The following is a 15,173-nucleotide window of genomic DNA, read 5'->3' as shown; positions in this document are numbered from 1 at the left end:
GGAGAGGAAGCAGGCCTTGGGCCCCAAGGAAACGGCACGGCAGAGCAAAAGAGGAGCCCACCCGTCAAAGCGGCCAGGGCACCTAGGTTCAGCCTGCCCGAGGCCTGCGCTTGGGGCCAAAGGGGTGCTGTGTGACCTCTCGGCCAGTCATGCCTTCTCCCTCTTTCCAGACAGCCACGCTCTGATTTCCTATATATCCTGACCTCCAGGCCTACTACCTTGCACACGTGTGTGTGCACACAAACATGAGTGTGAATGAGTGTGAGCGTCTAAGTATGCGAGGCACTATGTGCGTGTGTGCTTGGATGTGGGGTGACGGCAGTGTGTGAGTGTGTGCATGCACACGTGTGCTTAACTGTACGGTGTCTGGACTCAGACCGGATTCAGTTGCTACTGGACTCTGCCACTCTTACGCCAGAAGACGCTGGGCAAGTCCCTAAAACGGGGTCTCTGCTTCACTGTGCATTAAAACCGATAAAACAAGATGCTCTTCCGCTTACGAAAGGGTTACAACCTAGTAAACTCACCTCGAGGTGAAAATACAGCAAGTAGCACCCTCGCTTCCTGCGCTGCCGGCAATTGTCCCGCCCCCAGCCCTCCAGGGGTCCTCAGAGGCAGGATTCTAAAAGCTGGGACTTGGGGCTCTTACGCTATAGGGAAGGGAGAAAGCCAAGTGCCTTTGCGTGTGATGAGACAGGGAGACTCAAGACTGGGAAGAGGATGGAAGCTGGCCGTGTCCAACCAGAGTGGCCAAATGGCACATTTAACTCAGGGAGGCCAGGTCCTGGTGTGGCAGCATAGGAGACGCCTACCTGCAGGAAACCACAAGGAAGAGGTCAGCAGGGGCCATGGCGCAGCCCTGAACTGAAGACCCATCTTGGGTGGGGAGCAGACAGGTGGGACTTGGCCCTAAAGAAGAGCGTCCCTCATCTCACTAATCTCATCTACGGAACAACCAAGATGGGAGTTCCAGCCAGGCCAACAAGAACGTGGACTGGGGTAAGGCTTAATGAGCCTTCAAGGAAATAAAACATCGTCACATTTCTTGCACAGTAGAGCGTATAGAGCAGGCCTCTCACCCCAGGACGTGTTTTAAGAGGGCAGCGTCAAGCACTGAGTCTGCGCCAGGCATGGCCTGGTTGCTGGAGAGGACTTGAACTCAGGAAAGTTCTCGTGAGAGGAAAAAGGCTGCAGAGCAATCCCACAGACGGGCTGCCGGAAGTGTCTGGGCGTTGGGGAGGGGATCTCTCCACACTCGCCTGGGCTTCATCCTGCTTCCCTCCGGTCATGGGTGCCAGTCCCCGTCGGGCTCCCTGAACTGAAGCCCGCCTGGGAGTTCAGTATGCAGGGTGCAGCTCAGGTCCCCTCCCCACCACCTCCCCATAGGGTAGCACACAAAGACCCAGGCACACCCAATCTATGAGACTGTTACTGCGTGTGCCCGCAGAGTAACATTGTGATAGGCACACTGCAGCCACATAGACTGGATTCCACCATCTCTGTCCCCACCGAGAGTGTACAGTGTGTCCCTGTCACTGATAAGAGGCTCCTGCTGGAAACATCCAACAACAGACCAGGTACACTACGCTCAGAAGATCTCAATGGAGACCTTTTTAGTACCCAAAACTCATGTTATCTTCACTTCTTGAATTCTTTATTTGTGCCAATTTCAGAAAACACTTCACTCCAGAATTAATAGAACTTGAAATTTCCTGCCAGGATTTCAGTCCATGGTATGTAGTATTTGCATGAATAGCCTAAGACTGTTTCTCCCACAGATATCTTCTAGTTATTAGTATATATAAGTGTAAATATAGACTATGACGTACATATTTTTTCAAATATTTTATTTTGGTTCCAAATTTTTTTCTGGAAGAATCGATTTGTATCGTAACCATGATCTGACAAATCCATGCCCTCACTGAAACTCAGCTTTCTCAGCTGCAGAACCGGCGATGCTAACAGAGCCCACTTTGCCAGGCCCACGCGGGTGAAAGGGGCCTCGGAAGGATCCATCCGATTGACCGTGGAGGGTGCCCCTCCAGGATCAGGAATCCCCCAGAACCAGGGAGGCCAGAGGAGAGTGTCACATGGCAGATGGGCCAGCCACGCAGTGGGTAGGGAGTGGGCACAGTAGGGTAGCAGTGGCCAAAGTGTCTGCCATCAACAATAAGAGTCTCTGGATCCCAGGGCTGGCATGGCAGTTGAGAGTGCCTGGTCCTTACGTCATTTTACACGTTTCCAGAAACATACTGACCTATGGAGGCAGGGGCTGTTTTCTTTCCATGCTGTGTCCTATCCAAAGGGCCAGGAGGCCTGCAGAGAGAGGCGCTCGGCACAAAGACCCTCCCAACTCCCCACCTTCCAGGCTGTCCTGCAGAGCCCAGCCTTGATCCCTGTGACCGGCCACCCTGTCACCACCCTGGATCCCCAGGCTGCAGGAAGCACTCTGCCTCAGCCGGCCCTCACCCTCCCAGCTGTGCCCTCCCCTTCCAGTTAAGCAGGTCTGGTGGCCGGGTGGATCCCTACCTGCCTGCCCTCGCTCCCTTCACCTGCAACGCACTCTGTCTCCTCCGCACCCGAGCCCCCCTGAGAGGTCTCCCACGTGTTCACCCCCCACCCCAGCCCTCAACACCGACTGCCCCACCCACCACCCTACCTCCCAGCTTCTCTGCCTTTTTCTCCCTCTGGACTTGGCCTGCTGCTGTTGACCCTCCTGTGCCCACATCATCTTGCATTGACTGCTAATTTAAATTTGCTCTTAAGTTCACGACTGAGGTTAGAAACTTAAATATTTTGCAGCAACAAAGCCCTCAGGGCTGTGCTGGGCACTTGGAAGATGTCGGCAAATCCTCTCAGGGCCAGGGAGTGTGAATGGAGGTAGCTGCCTACCAGGTGCCCAGGCTCCTCAGCTTGAGGATTGGAACAGTCCCAGGGTCCCTGGAGAGGTACTGAAGACCTGGCTGGATCAGCGACAACCCTCAGGAAGGCTGGAAGCAGCTCCACGTGGACGGCTGCTCCTGGCACCTCACCGCAGCCTGTATCGCTGGCCGTTCACCAGGGGAGCCAGGCTCAGAGGCAGAACTGACTAGCAGGGGGTCACAGGCACTATGTGCCTGACACGGGAGTCAGGAAGTCTCCATGGCCCGTGCTCTGGCCACCTGGTGCACCAGCCGTGTGTCTATGGGGCCCAGGAATGCAAACAAGCAGGACACACCTTGATCTCCACAGGTATGCTGGGCCAGGTGAGGTGTGGCCGAAGGCCAGCCCGGAGGAGACCATCGAAACCAGGGTCCTGCACACCCTCCAGGACAGAGGCTGGACCGGAGACTAGGGGAACATAAGGGGAGGCTCTGCCAGAGGAGGCAGGTGACCTCTGCAGAACCAAGTCTCCATTGTCCCTTTGACCTCCAAAAATCCCACTAAGACAGGCAAGAAGAGGATCATTAAACTTGGTTTACAGGGTGACAACTGAGGGTCATGGTGGCTCCCGGCCACTCAGGGACCAGATGGGCAACAGACTTTCCATTCTGCTTCCATTCAGAGGGTATCTCTCGGCTCCCAGCACACCCTCTGCCTGGGTGCCTCTGTTCAGGTGATCGCCCTTTCCCACCCAGACTCTGCAGGGCCCCACCCGGATCTCACCTTCCCTCAAAACCTCCGTGGTCTCCTCCAATCTGAACACACCCACCCCACAGACCGTCCCCCGATACCATACTCTGATTGAATGCCTTTTGAAATAGGAACGCAGAGGCCACACCCAGCATTGGGCCCGTAAGAGACCCTCAGACAGACCTCCCCAGGGTAAGGAGGCTCGGTGAGGTTTGGTGGAGTAAGATATGATGAGTGAGTGAAGGACTCAGGTCGTGCCCACCTTTCCACCTGGGCACTGTGTGGAGAGCCCTTGCCAAGATGGCATTGAGCTGGGCCCAGGGCAGGAGGCTCTGAAGTGGTCACTCATGAACCGGCATGAAGCAATACCACCTTCCAGGCCACACCCAGGCAGCGTTACTGGGCTTCCTGAACAGGCCAAATGCCAACACAAAGGCCCTACTAGGCCTGGCACCAGGAAGCCTTCCATTTCCTGCCCGTCCAGTTGCTGTTCACGTCTGGTCTCCTGAGCCTGCAGAATGGGGAAGAAAAGAAGGAGGGAGAGCAGGCCCGGTCAGAGGCTAGGCGTTCTCCTCAGCAGCACTTGGGACCTGGGCTGGGGGAGGCATGGCAGCAGCCAGCCAGTGGGTGAGGGCAAAGGCCCTGTTGGACCTGACCACTCCCTGGCCTGTGACCACAGGCAAGGTGCCCTCCAACCCCCTCTCCCCCGCCGAGGCTCAGACTCCACCTGTGGATGGCAGTGACCATAAATTGCCACGTGCCATCTGCAGACAAAAACTGGCTGGGGCCAGGTTCTTACCCTTGTTTTAAATAGCGAGGGCATTCACACAGGCACAGGGTGCCCGTTGTCCTTCCTACCTTCTGGTTCTACATCTGTAATTCAAACGCCAAGGATTAAAAACCATCTGAAAAAGCAACACTTGCCTCTGTGCTGCGCGAGGCCTGGCCCTTCACCCGTCCGTGCCCTGAGAGCCCTGCGTGGCTCCTGGCATGGGATTCCATCGCTTGGGTACGCGACGGGAGCTGAAGGGCACGGCGGGGGTGGTGATCACAGGTTACAGGCCGATGTGCCATTGTGCCTCCGGGCTGGACTGCCACAGCTGTGGGCGTGCGTGGGCAGGCCCTGGAGCCTGTGGGTACAGAGGACGGCTGTGGGCCTACACCCACCTCCCGGTGAGAGACCCCCGACCCCTCCCCTGATGGCCTTCATTCTGTGATTATTTTTCTGATCTTGTTTTTCCTGTTTTTATCTCTCATGGTCAAGGGGCCCAGGGCCTCCTGCCTGCTCTCCCTCTGCAGGGCTCTGCCGCCCACTCCCGGCTCTTCCCAGACTTCATTCAGACGGCTCCTTAGGGACACCTCTACTGACCACCTTCTGGAAAATTACAGTCCCCTGGCCAGGTCCCCGTGCCCTGTCCCCCTCCCTGGACCTGCCTTTTGCCCTGGTCTTACCCCATGTGACCTGTTGTTATTTCCTGTTTGGCCATTGTGTGACCCTCCCCAGGAGGGCTGGGTGGTGTCCCTCGTGGTCACAGCTGTATCCAGGGTCTGAAGGAATGCTTGCACAGAGTAGGCCCTCAATAGATACCTGTGCACCCAATGAACAATGGAATGGATATCTGTTTTCCAGAAGCCCTTCCCTGGAAAAGGAAGTGAGTAGCACTATGTCAGTTTCCAAAACCGGGGGCTTTGGAAAGGAGATTTCACTGGTCTATGAAATCCTTCAATTACTGAGTGAATATAGGTGAAAACCGGGCTCACGCCATGGCACCCGGTAAAACTCACTCAGGGCTGTGTCACCCTGCCTCCTGCTGTGGCTCCACTCCTGTCCACAGGTCCCATCTGGGCTCCCCAGAGCTGTCTCTGAGCCCTGTGCTGCTCATAGACCCTTGCCAGCTCTTGCCGACACGCGGTCAGGAGTGCTCTGTCTTCTGCCGTTTCCCAATTCACTTATGTTCTTTAAAGATTCTGACTGTAGGCCCGGCTAGAGGGAAGCAGGAAGGGCTGGCCTGCCGGGGACATTTGGAACTGTCTAGCTGAGCCTGGTCCAGAATCGCTTGCTTTTATGATCGCAGATGATTGAAATGGAAGGTTTGTTAGCATGTGTTTCTTGGTTCCAGGTCTTCCGTTTAGAGAGTCCAGGAGTTAAATTCTGAAGATAACTGTGGACCTGGTGGTGCTGGCACCAGACAGAGAGGCCCAGAGAAGCTGATGCCCAGATTTAGGACCCTGGACCAGAGCCGGAGGAAGCTCAGAAATGAAATCATTAGAGTTTGGGGAAGAGCTGGGTCCAGAGAGATTTGAGGTGTTCCTTCCGATCTCAGGTGGAAGTGGAAAGACCCAGGAGCCGACTTCTTCCCTGACTCCCCACCCAGCACGTGACCAGGGCAAGAGGTCCGGCCCTGGGCCCTGCATTTCAGAGACCCGGCTCTGACCCTCTGCATCCCATTAGACTGGGAACAAGGATGTGCTCAGTGTGGACTCCACACACTCCAGGTTCCCGGGACCCCAGAATTCCCCGTCTAAATGCCTGGGCCTACTTCAAGACCCAGCAAGGACCACATGGCCAGTGGGTACTCCCCAGGCCAAGGGCTGACCTTCAGGCCGCTGTTTTGGGGGGATGTGGGCAGAGCTCGGACATGTGGGCGGGTATCTGGATACCTGCCTGGAGCCTCACGGTGCAGGAAGCTGGGGGGATGGAAAAACTAACTGCCTGGGCTGGTGTGGGGGCCTCCCAGGCCTTCAGGACGCCCCGCGGGCATGCCGGAGGTGCAGCAGAGTCTGTCCAACTGGGGACGGTGCTGGTCCACGTGGACATGTTGGAATCCTTAGACACAGGCTTTCTGTGCCTGTCCAAAGGAGCCTACTGTCCCCGGTACGGCTGCAGCACGGGGAGTGGCGGAGGGACCAGGGGACGGGAGCGAGTGGCCTCAGCGGAGGGAAGCGGACTTACAGGGCTCTGGTCAAGGCCATCTAGAGAGGAATCTGTGACGAAGGGCTCTCGCTGTCTCCAAAACAGTGAGTTAAGTTTGAAGTGACTAAAGAGCGGCCCAACGAAAAATGCTTCCCTTCCTTGGGGACGGCTTTCAGCACCCGCGGGCTTTCCTGGCTGGGGCCTGCTTGGCCACTCGACCCAGTCAGCCTGTCTGTCCCCGGAGGGCGACGGCTACTGTTCCGGCCTCCACCACCGACTTGACTTCTCAGAAGGGAACTTGATTTAGGGCGATGGTGGCAGCTACGCAGGAAATACTAGGACGTGGCTTCCCTGACAGCCAGGCTTCCCACCTTTCCTGAGGCCGCGGTCTCGCTGAGGAGACGCCCTGCAGAGGGAGGGCCTTACTCCACGCGAGCTCTGTTCAACTGCCTCGGAGGAACCTCGACACTCTCCCATTAAGAATTCCTGAACAGGTCCCGCCTGGCCCTTCAGTCGCCTCTTGCGTCCCTCTCCTGGGCGGACCTGGCCCTGCTTCCAGCTCCCTCAGCACCTCCCCGGCTCCTGCCCCTGCTCTGCTGGGGAACCCCTTGCCTGCTTTCTCCCCGCCCGCCCGCTCCTTCTCCTCCAAAGGCGGCTCAGTCCCCTGGGGCTCCCCCTCCCTGGCCTCCCACAGGCTGCACCCCCGTGCTTCCTCTGTACTCCCCAAGGTCCCCGAGCTTCCTCCTGTGAGTGATTCTGGCTCACCAGGGCCAGTGGCTGCCTGTCTGTCAGCTGAACCAGCCCCCCACTAACGTGTGCAGGGGTTGGATTTGTTCACCTCCCGTGAGGAGCTCAGGACCGGGGAGCAGGAGGTGCCAGGGCATGTGCCCTCAAAGGTGTTCTCAGCTCCTTGCCCGACTGGCTGCTCAGGCGCTCAGGGAAGGCCGCCCGTAGCTGCTCTACCCATGCACCCATGGGGGTGCCCAGGCGCAGGGCCAGGCTCTCCAGGGGTCCAGCCAACACCAGGTCAGCCTCTTGGACCACTCGTCTCTGGGACCAGAGCATGTCAGGCTGTCCTGGTCAGTCCCCTGCTTGGGAGGGGCTGGGGAAAGTGCCACCCCCCAAAGTGCAAGCTGGTCTTTGACCTTTCTCTCAACAACTGCCAGACCTTGCCGGGGGATGAAGAAGAGGAGGGCAGGGGGAGACTGCTGTGAGGAGACCGGGCACCCCAGCCCGCTCGGGGACCCAGGCCCAGGCCGCAGCATGTGTGAGCAGGAGCAGAGGTCCACCCCAGGGACGCGCGGCGGCGGCCGAGGGGAAAGGTCATTTGCCAAGCGGTGCAGCCACTGCACTGCTGAGTCACGTTCGGGAGGCCTGCTGGGGACCAAGGTCAGGGGCTGGAGCTCACGCTGCCGGCTTCACTGGCTCTGTGGATCCACTGACCTTCGAAGCCGAGACCTCCTGGGCGGGCCTGCTGCCCCTTCGGTAGGGAACACCCGCTGTTCTCTGCCCGCACACCCCCTCCTGCAGAGCACCCCAGCTGTCCTTGGAGACCCCTCCCCACTCCAGCCACGTGCTCGTGGTGAGTGGGATGGTCCTCTCAGCACAGCTCAGGCTTGCCAGTTGATCATTCTCCGGCCTTGAGTGGCTCCTGGGCAGGAACTTGGTAAAACAGGACCAATGAGACTCCGGCCCAAGGCTTTTGTCAGAAAGGTGGGGAAAGAGGCTGTCTCACTTTCTACAGGGAGCGCTGCCTGAATGTGCCAGCCCAGAGTGGCTGGGCCTCCGTGAGCCAGTGCCTGCCTGAGCGTGACCCATCCCCCCCGAAGCCTGCATCAGGAGGGGACAAGATTGCTTTCCCTAGTTCTATACAGCAGCTCAACTCACAGTAGCTAAACTGTGGAACCAACCTAGGTGTCCTTCAACAGAAGAATGGATAAAGAAAATGTGGTCTGTATACACAACGGAATATTACTCAGTCTTAAAGAATAAAATTATGGCATTTGCCGGTAAACGGATAGAGCTAGAGAATATCATGCTAAGAGAAATAGCCAATCCCAAAAAAACAAACAAAAATCCACAATGTGGGTGCAGGTAGGGAAGAACAGAGGTACTTTGGATTAGGTAGAGGGGAGTGAAAGGAGGGGAGAGGTACTGGGATCGGGAAGGACAACGGAATGGATGAGACTTGATCACCCTCTGTGTGCATATGACTACATGACCAGTGTGATTCAATGACAGGTACAACCAGAAGAATGAGAAGTTACACTCCATTATGTATGAAGAGTCAAAGTGCATTCTGCTGTCATGTGTAACTAATTAGAACAAATTTTTTTAAAAAAAAGAGGGGGACAAGACAAGACCCAGCCTCGTAGGCTTGCATTTCAGAACTTTTCAGCTCCATGGCTAACATTTTCTTCTCTGTTTACTCGCGTTTAAAGTTGAGTTTCTGCCGTTAGTAAACGCACAATTTCCACCCCACACTTCCTGGAGAACACTTGCTCTGTGTTCACTCTCTGTGCCCCGGATCCTGCCTTGGCATCTCGTAGCCTGGATGACTGTACTAGGTTAGCAAGTCATGGTGACACAGAAGAGGAGCGGTGGTCGATCACCTGCTACTTGTGTGTGCTTTGTGTTTTTATGGTGACCTTGCAAGTCAATATTCACGTCTTACTGATGAAGAGACCAAAGGTCCGAGAGACAGCGTGTACGTGAGCAGCAGGGCTGAGTTTCAAGCTCAGAGCGTCTGATTCTAAAGCACATTCCTTTTGAGGACAGCCCACTGATTTGGGGGCTTCATTTAATTCCAGGGATTGCCACCAATGAGGCCCAATGGCGTTTTCTCCTGTGGCAATGGCAGATTTTGAGGTGGAGACGCTTCGGTTCCTCGGAGCACAGATTTGAGCGTGTGCGGTCTCTAGGGGATGGACTCCAGTTCCGAGCTGTTCTTCTCCTGCCCCTCCTCCTTCCCTCTCCCAGGTCCCCACTCGTCTTTGGTCTGGTGGCCACCTCACGTGCAGGCTTCCCGCACGCCCACCGCTGACCGACTCGGGGTAGGGGACACCGCCTCAGGGCACCGGGCTTCAGGCTCAGTCCCTCTCAACCAGGCGAGGAAGAGACGGGGTTCCCCAGAGGCAATCGAGGAGGGGCTACCAGGGAAGGCGGCCGCTCCTCCCACCCTGCCTGACCTCAGCTGCCGCGAGCCCCAGTCGTCCCTGTGGTTCCACATTGTGCCAGGCTGGGCGCGGGCAGGACGAGAGACAGCGAACCCACCTGCTCACTGGTTCTTGAGGGACCAGAATGCCCTGGGCCAGGCGGTGGCGGTGGAAGCATGGCACCCGGGCAAAGCGTGTTCCTTGGGAGACGAGGAGGGAGCACGGGAGAAGCCCCGGTGGGGAAGCAGCATGGGCACTGGGTGGCAGATTTTTATTAGGATGATCTTAGGCGCGGGAACGGCACCTCTGGCAGAGGGAAAGGGCATTGCAGAGGTGCAGAGGAATGGGACATCCAGCAGGGTGGAGAAGGGTTTGGCTTGGTGACATTGCCAGACGGGAGGCGGGAAGGGAAGGGGGCTTGGCCCGGGGAATCGAGGAACCTGAAGGCGGAAGAGCAATCCCGAGTAGTTCCGTCTCTCTCTCTGGGCTTTCATCTCAGCCTTGCTCGGCAGCCAGGAGGAAGCTGGTGCTTCCCCACCCTGGGGCCCCTTGGAAGAGGAAGGGTTAATTCAGAAGGAGATGAGGAAATGCCCAGGAGCTGGGTGTGCAGGGAGGGACCAAGGCAGCAAGGGAGAGGGGCTGGGGTGGGGAGCTGGCCAGAGAAGGGTGGGTCAGCAGCCGAAGGCAGAGTTTCCATGCACAGCCTCGCACTGGACGCGCTGGTGCAGAGAGGAGTCGAGGAGTCCGGCCTCAGAGGCGGGTGGGAGGGACGCACAGGACCACAGAGGGGCAGAGTTGTCACAGCCCAAGGCCAGGGTCCTGGGAGCACAAGGATCACTCACCCAGACCAGGACCCGGAGAAGGAGTCCCGAAGCGGGTGACATGGAAACTGGGCCCTGGCAGATGAATAAGCGTTTGCTACCAAGAGAGAGGCGTTCCCCTGACTCCTTGCGTCTCTGGCTGAGACGGATCACACTGACTGCGGCCAACCTCTGTCCTTTCTGTGGTGCTCCAGGGGATGGAGACTGTTTTTTCTGGTCCATGAAGTCATCTCCTAGTATCCTAATCCCCGCTCAACCACAGTTTCACGTTCTTCAGTTTTAATTACCTTTGGTCAACTATGTTCTGAAAATATCAAATGGGAAATTCCAAAATATGTGAATTATAAGTTAAAATAACTTCTATTATTGTTTATCATAACTGGTCTATCTTATTGATTCCTGATTATCGTGAGTCTCCTCCAGTGCATAAGTTATAAATCTGACTTTATCATAAGTGGGTATATTTAGAACAACAGCAAAAACATGTAGGGCCTGGTACTGCCACAGATTCAGGCCTCCACGGGGGTCTCAGGGATCAAGGGGACCGGGATACCTGTAAGAGCACCCAGTAGGCGCTCAGCAATGCCCCTGCGCAAAGCCTCAGGGGCAGGGGCCGCAGGCGGGGGCACGAGCAGTGTGGCTGGGTGAGCTGGCGGCAGGGAGGGCCTCCCGGCCACCCCAGGGTCTGGAGTTCCTCCTGTAAACGAGTGACTGTCATCTGTCCACTCCTCTGACAAACACTCTCAGGTACCCGCTGCCGGGCATCACGTGGGCCCCGGGGCCCGCAGGGCAGGATGGGCCCCTTGGTCGGCATCTCGTGGACAAGGGGACCTCACAAGCCGTCGAGAGGCAGCACTTGCAGCCCGAGGGAGTGCGGGGCAGGGGCTCAGAGGACAAGGAGGCTCAGGGGTGGCAGCCGGCCACGGGGACTCACGTGCCCAACTCCGGCAGCCCGAGGAGGACGGGCCATTTATACCTTGCGGCAGGAGCCGGAGGGTCGGCGTCAGCGTGCGGGCGGGGGGACTGCTGGTGGCCCTCCTGCTGTCCACCTGCAGTGACTGACACTCTCGCTTCCTTCAGTTAAGAGAATTGTGGCAGTGACACAGTATGTCCTTCGGAATGGCCGCAGAGTGGCGGTGCCTGAGTGTTCTCATCACGGAAATGGTGGTGTTTGTGGTGCGAGCTCCTTGCTCACGTCCCACCAGAGGGCTTTGGCGTCCACTGCGGCCTCGATCTCCACCGAGTAAAGGGACCACAGTGTGTCCGCTCCCTAAACTGGGGCCTCGCTGGCACGCACGCCTCTCGGTTCAGAGTTCAGTCAAGCCCGAGGCTCACAAAGTGACGTCCATCGTGTGAGCACAGACTTTCTGGGGTAGAAGAGGGAAAGGAACCGCCTTGGGAAGACGCGTCCACAGCAGCCCGTGGGTCAGGACTTGATTCCCCCACCGCGGGGGGCCCAGGTCACGGCTCCACCCTGAGGGGACTCATGCTGCTCCCTCCAGATGGGTGTGGAGGACACGCCAGTCCTGGCTCCTCCTCATCTGCACACGGTCCCCCTGCCCTGCATGTGGGGGTGCAGCGTGAGGCCCCCACCTGAGGCCCCACCTGAGGCCCCGAGGTGGGGGCACCGTGTTCTTAGACTTCCCAGCCTGCAGAACCGTGCACCAAATGAACGTCTGTTCTTCACAAATTACCTCCTCTCTGGTATTCTGGTATAGGCGTAGCAAAGACTACGACAGGCACCAAAGCCACCTCTGAGGGACGTGACGTAGGACTGGATGCGCTCAGCTTGTGTGTGCGTGTGTGCACGCAGGCGTGTGTGAGAGCACGAGGCGCTTCTTTTGTGGCGATGCTGCCCATCAGGGAATCCAGGTCTTCACTGAGTCCTGGGGGCCATCAGTGCCTTGGAGTCACTGTAGTTCCATGTAGTTTGTCCCTACACAGTTCCTGTCTCAGAGGCGTGAGTCACAGGTGGAGGTGGTGGGACCAGGCGGAAGTCAGGAGAGGCCCTGCTCTCAGAAGGCATTGAGAGCTCTTGTGAGAAAGCTCTTAGAGAAGAGCCCCACCCCCTCTCTCTTCCTGTCCCACCAAGGGATGGCTCCTTCTCCTGTGCGTTGCTGCCATTGTGATGCCATCCACCATAAGGAGAGGTCGTGAAGGAGGCTTTGCCAGAGACAGCACCATGACATTTGGACTTTCAGCCTTCAAAACCATGAGCTAAATAAACCTCTTTTGTTTATAAGTGTTCCAATCTCAGGGATTTTATTATAACAACAGAAAGCAGACTAATACAGGAGCCAATGACAAATCTACTAAAGATTAAAAAAACGATGGCATCGGATCTTTGAGGTGTTTTAGGGAAGGCAGACCAAGCACCCCAGGCCCTGAGCCCTGGTCTCTGGATATTGGAGAGCCTGTTGGGAGCTGGCATAAATTGCTCAGAAGGAGGAGAGGTTGATCACTACCAGAAAGGTTCCTTTCCAGTAGCTTTTAAATGCATTTATTTTTCTTTAAGATAATTAGTTAAACTGATTTCAGTTCATCAAATGTCCCACCCTTCCGGGGCCAGACACAGTTCTGAGTACTGGAGAATAAATCAGACAAAACCCCTCCCTTACAGACTTCAGATTTCTAGTAGGAGGAGACACTTCAGATCCAAAACAAACAGGAGTCTATATATAGTGTGCTGGCCGTTTCCTTTTGTTTTTCTCTGTTATCCAGAGCTCTAGAACATCTCGGAGCTAAATGCTGTGCACACATGGCTCACTGCCACGTGCTAGCCGCCCCCCCCCCCCCTCCAGTGGTGACTGCTGACCTCCATCCTCAATGCAGGGAGGGCTCCTATCTGCTGGGCACAGTCCCTACCAAGGTGCCAAAGTCCTTCCAGTGCAAAGGAAAGACGTGCCCGCAGAGTGAGACAGCAAGGCTGCCTGCTGCTTGGCTAAAATAAAGCGATTTGGTCCTGGCCTGAGCCCTGCAGTCAGCAGCAGGTGGAATCTGGGGTGTCTGTTTCCCCGATATTTCTTATTTGAGTATTTAGAGGGGTTAAAGGTGGAAGCATCAAAGGCGGAGAGGTGAGAGGCCCTCATCAACAAACCAACAAGACCAGGTTCCCGCTGCAGGCGGGTCTGCCTTCCCTCACCCCTGCCTGGGACATGAGCTGGTGCCCTGAGGAGCTGGTTGCCACAGTGCAGGTGCACATCTCAGGCTCCTGACGGGCAGCAAAGCCCTTCACGTTTGTTCCCTCCGTCTCCACTCCACGTAGCACTGATCCAGCAAATAAAGATCCAGGACACCTGGTTAAATTGGAATGCAATATCTGGGACATATTTATGCTAAAAAAAAGTTGTCCATGATCTGAAACTCAAATTTACTGGGCATTCTGTATTTTATCTGGTAGCACCAAGTGCCACCTCAGAGGTGGGTGACATTAGCACCCTCATTGGGTCTTTGGGGTTCAGAGGGTAAGCTGTTGAGGTCACAAGGGCGAAGAACTGGCCTTTTCACTGGCCCATGGGGAACGTCCACACCTGGATCTCATCTTTAAAGCATCGAGGATGTGCCGGGGCCTGTGTGAAGGTCTCAGGGCTAGAAGGCAGGAAGCAGGCGTGGTCTCCATGACGGGGGCTCCGAGGTCTTATTGGGGAGGCTGGGTGGGGGTCTGACTCTTAGTGTACTGTACCAGGGACTCAGCAAGCCAGCCACAGGGCTGGAAATGCAGGAAGCCATCTGGAGACCGTGCTGAGTCACAGGCCCGAAAGACAACATTGTGTCACCAGAGCAGGGGGGGGGAGAAATGTCCCTGTGGCAGAGGGTACCGGAAATAGAAACTGTCCCTCTGACGCATCTGTTAGTCTGTCCAGATTTCTAACAAATCACCATGAGGTGAGAACTCAATTCAACTTCTTTTAAGCACCAACTGAATACACTGGAGTATGTCTGTAAATGAGGTGGTAAAGAACCAGCCAGTTTTTAAAAAATCGTGTTTTGTATGTATGTGTGTGTGTGTGTTGTTTTTGTTTCAGAGCCTCAGTTCAAATTCTGGCTCTCCCACCCCCGTGCCCTGGGGCAGATTCCTTAAACTTCCTGACCCCTTTCTCTTCAGTGATAAGAACCCCTGTCTTATTGAGAGTGTGAGGGTTTAAATGAATTCACCTCTCTCAAAAGCCCCTGGGGTGGATCTGGAGCACAGGAGATGATTGACAGATGGTGGTTTTATTAACCTAGGACATAATTAGCCCTCTGTCGGGTTGGTGCGGGGTTCAAGGGATGTCTTCGATCTCCTGGGAACTCTGAACCCTGCTCTCAGTAAGGCTGCAGCCAGGAGGGAGAGCTCTTTCTCTGTCCTGCCCTAGATCTGGGGGTGCTGGCTCTGGGCCCCTGGCTCTGGTTAGTAAGCTGAATGTGCACCAGCCTGCTGGCGCGGCACACCCCTTCCAGGCACGCACACTTCCTTCAGCCCTGTGCACGCTGCTGGATGACCCTTTGTTAGAGGTGCAGAAAACAACCAAGGCAATATTCCCACCTGGAGGTCAGCGAGTGCCCTGCGCAGGCACGAGCCGAGGACCTGGCGCCTTGAGTTCTCCGAGCAGCGCGCTCCGGTCAGTATCAGGAAAGTCCCCCTTCCATAGAGGGGAACTGAGTGCAGAGCTGGCAGGTGGCAGACGGGTG

Source organism: Sciurus carolinensis, chromosome 6 (genome assembly GCF_902686445.1).
Source record: "Sciurus carolinensis chromosome 6, mSciCar1.2, whole genome shotgun sequence".
In the NCBI taxonomy this organism is placed as follows: Eukaryota; Metazoa; Chordata; class Mammalia; order Rodentia; family Sciuridae; genus Sciurus; species Sciurus carolinensis.
This window is presented reverse-complemented; position numbering follows the sequence as displayed.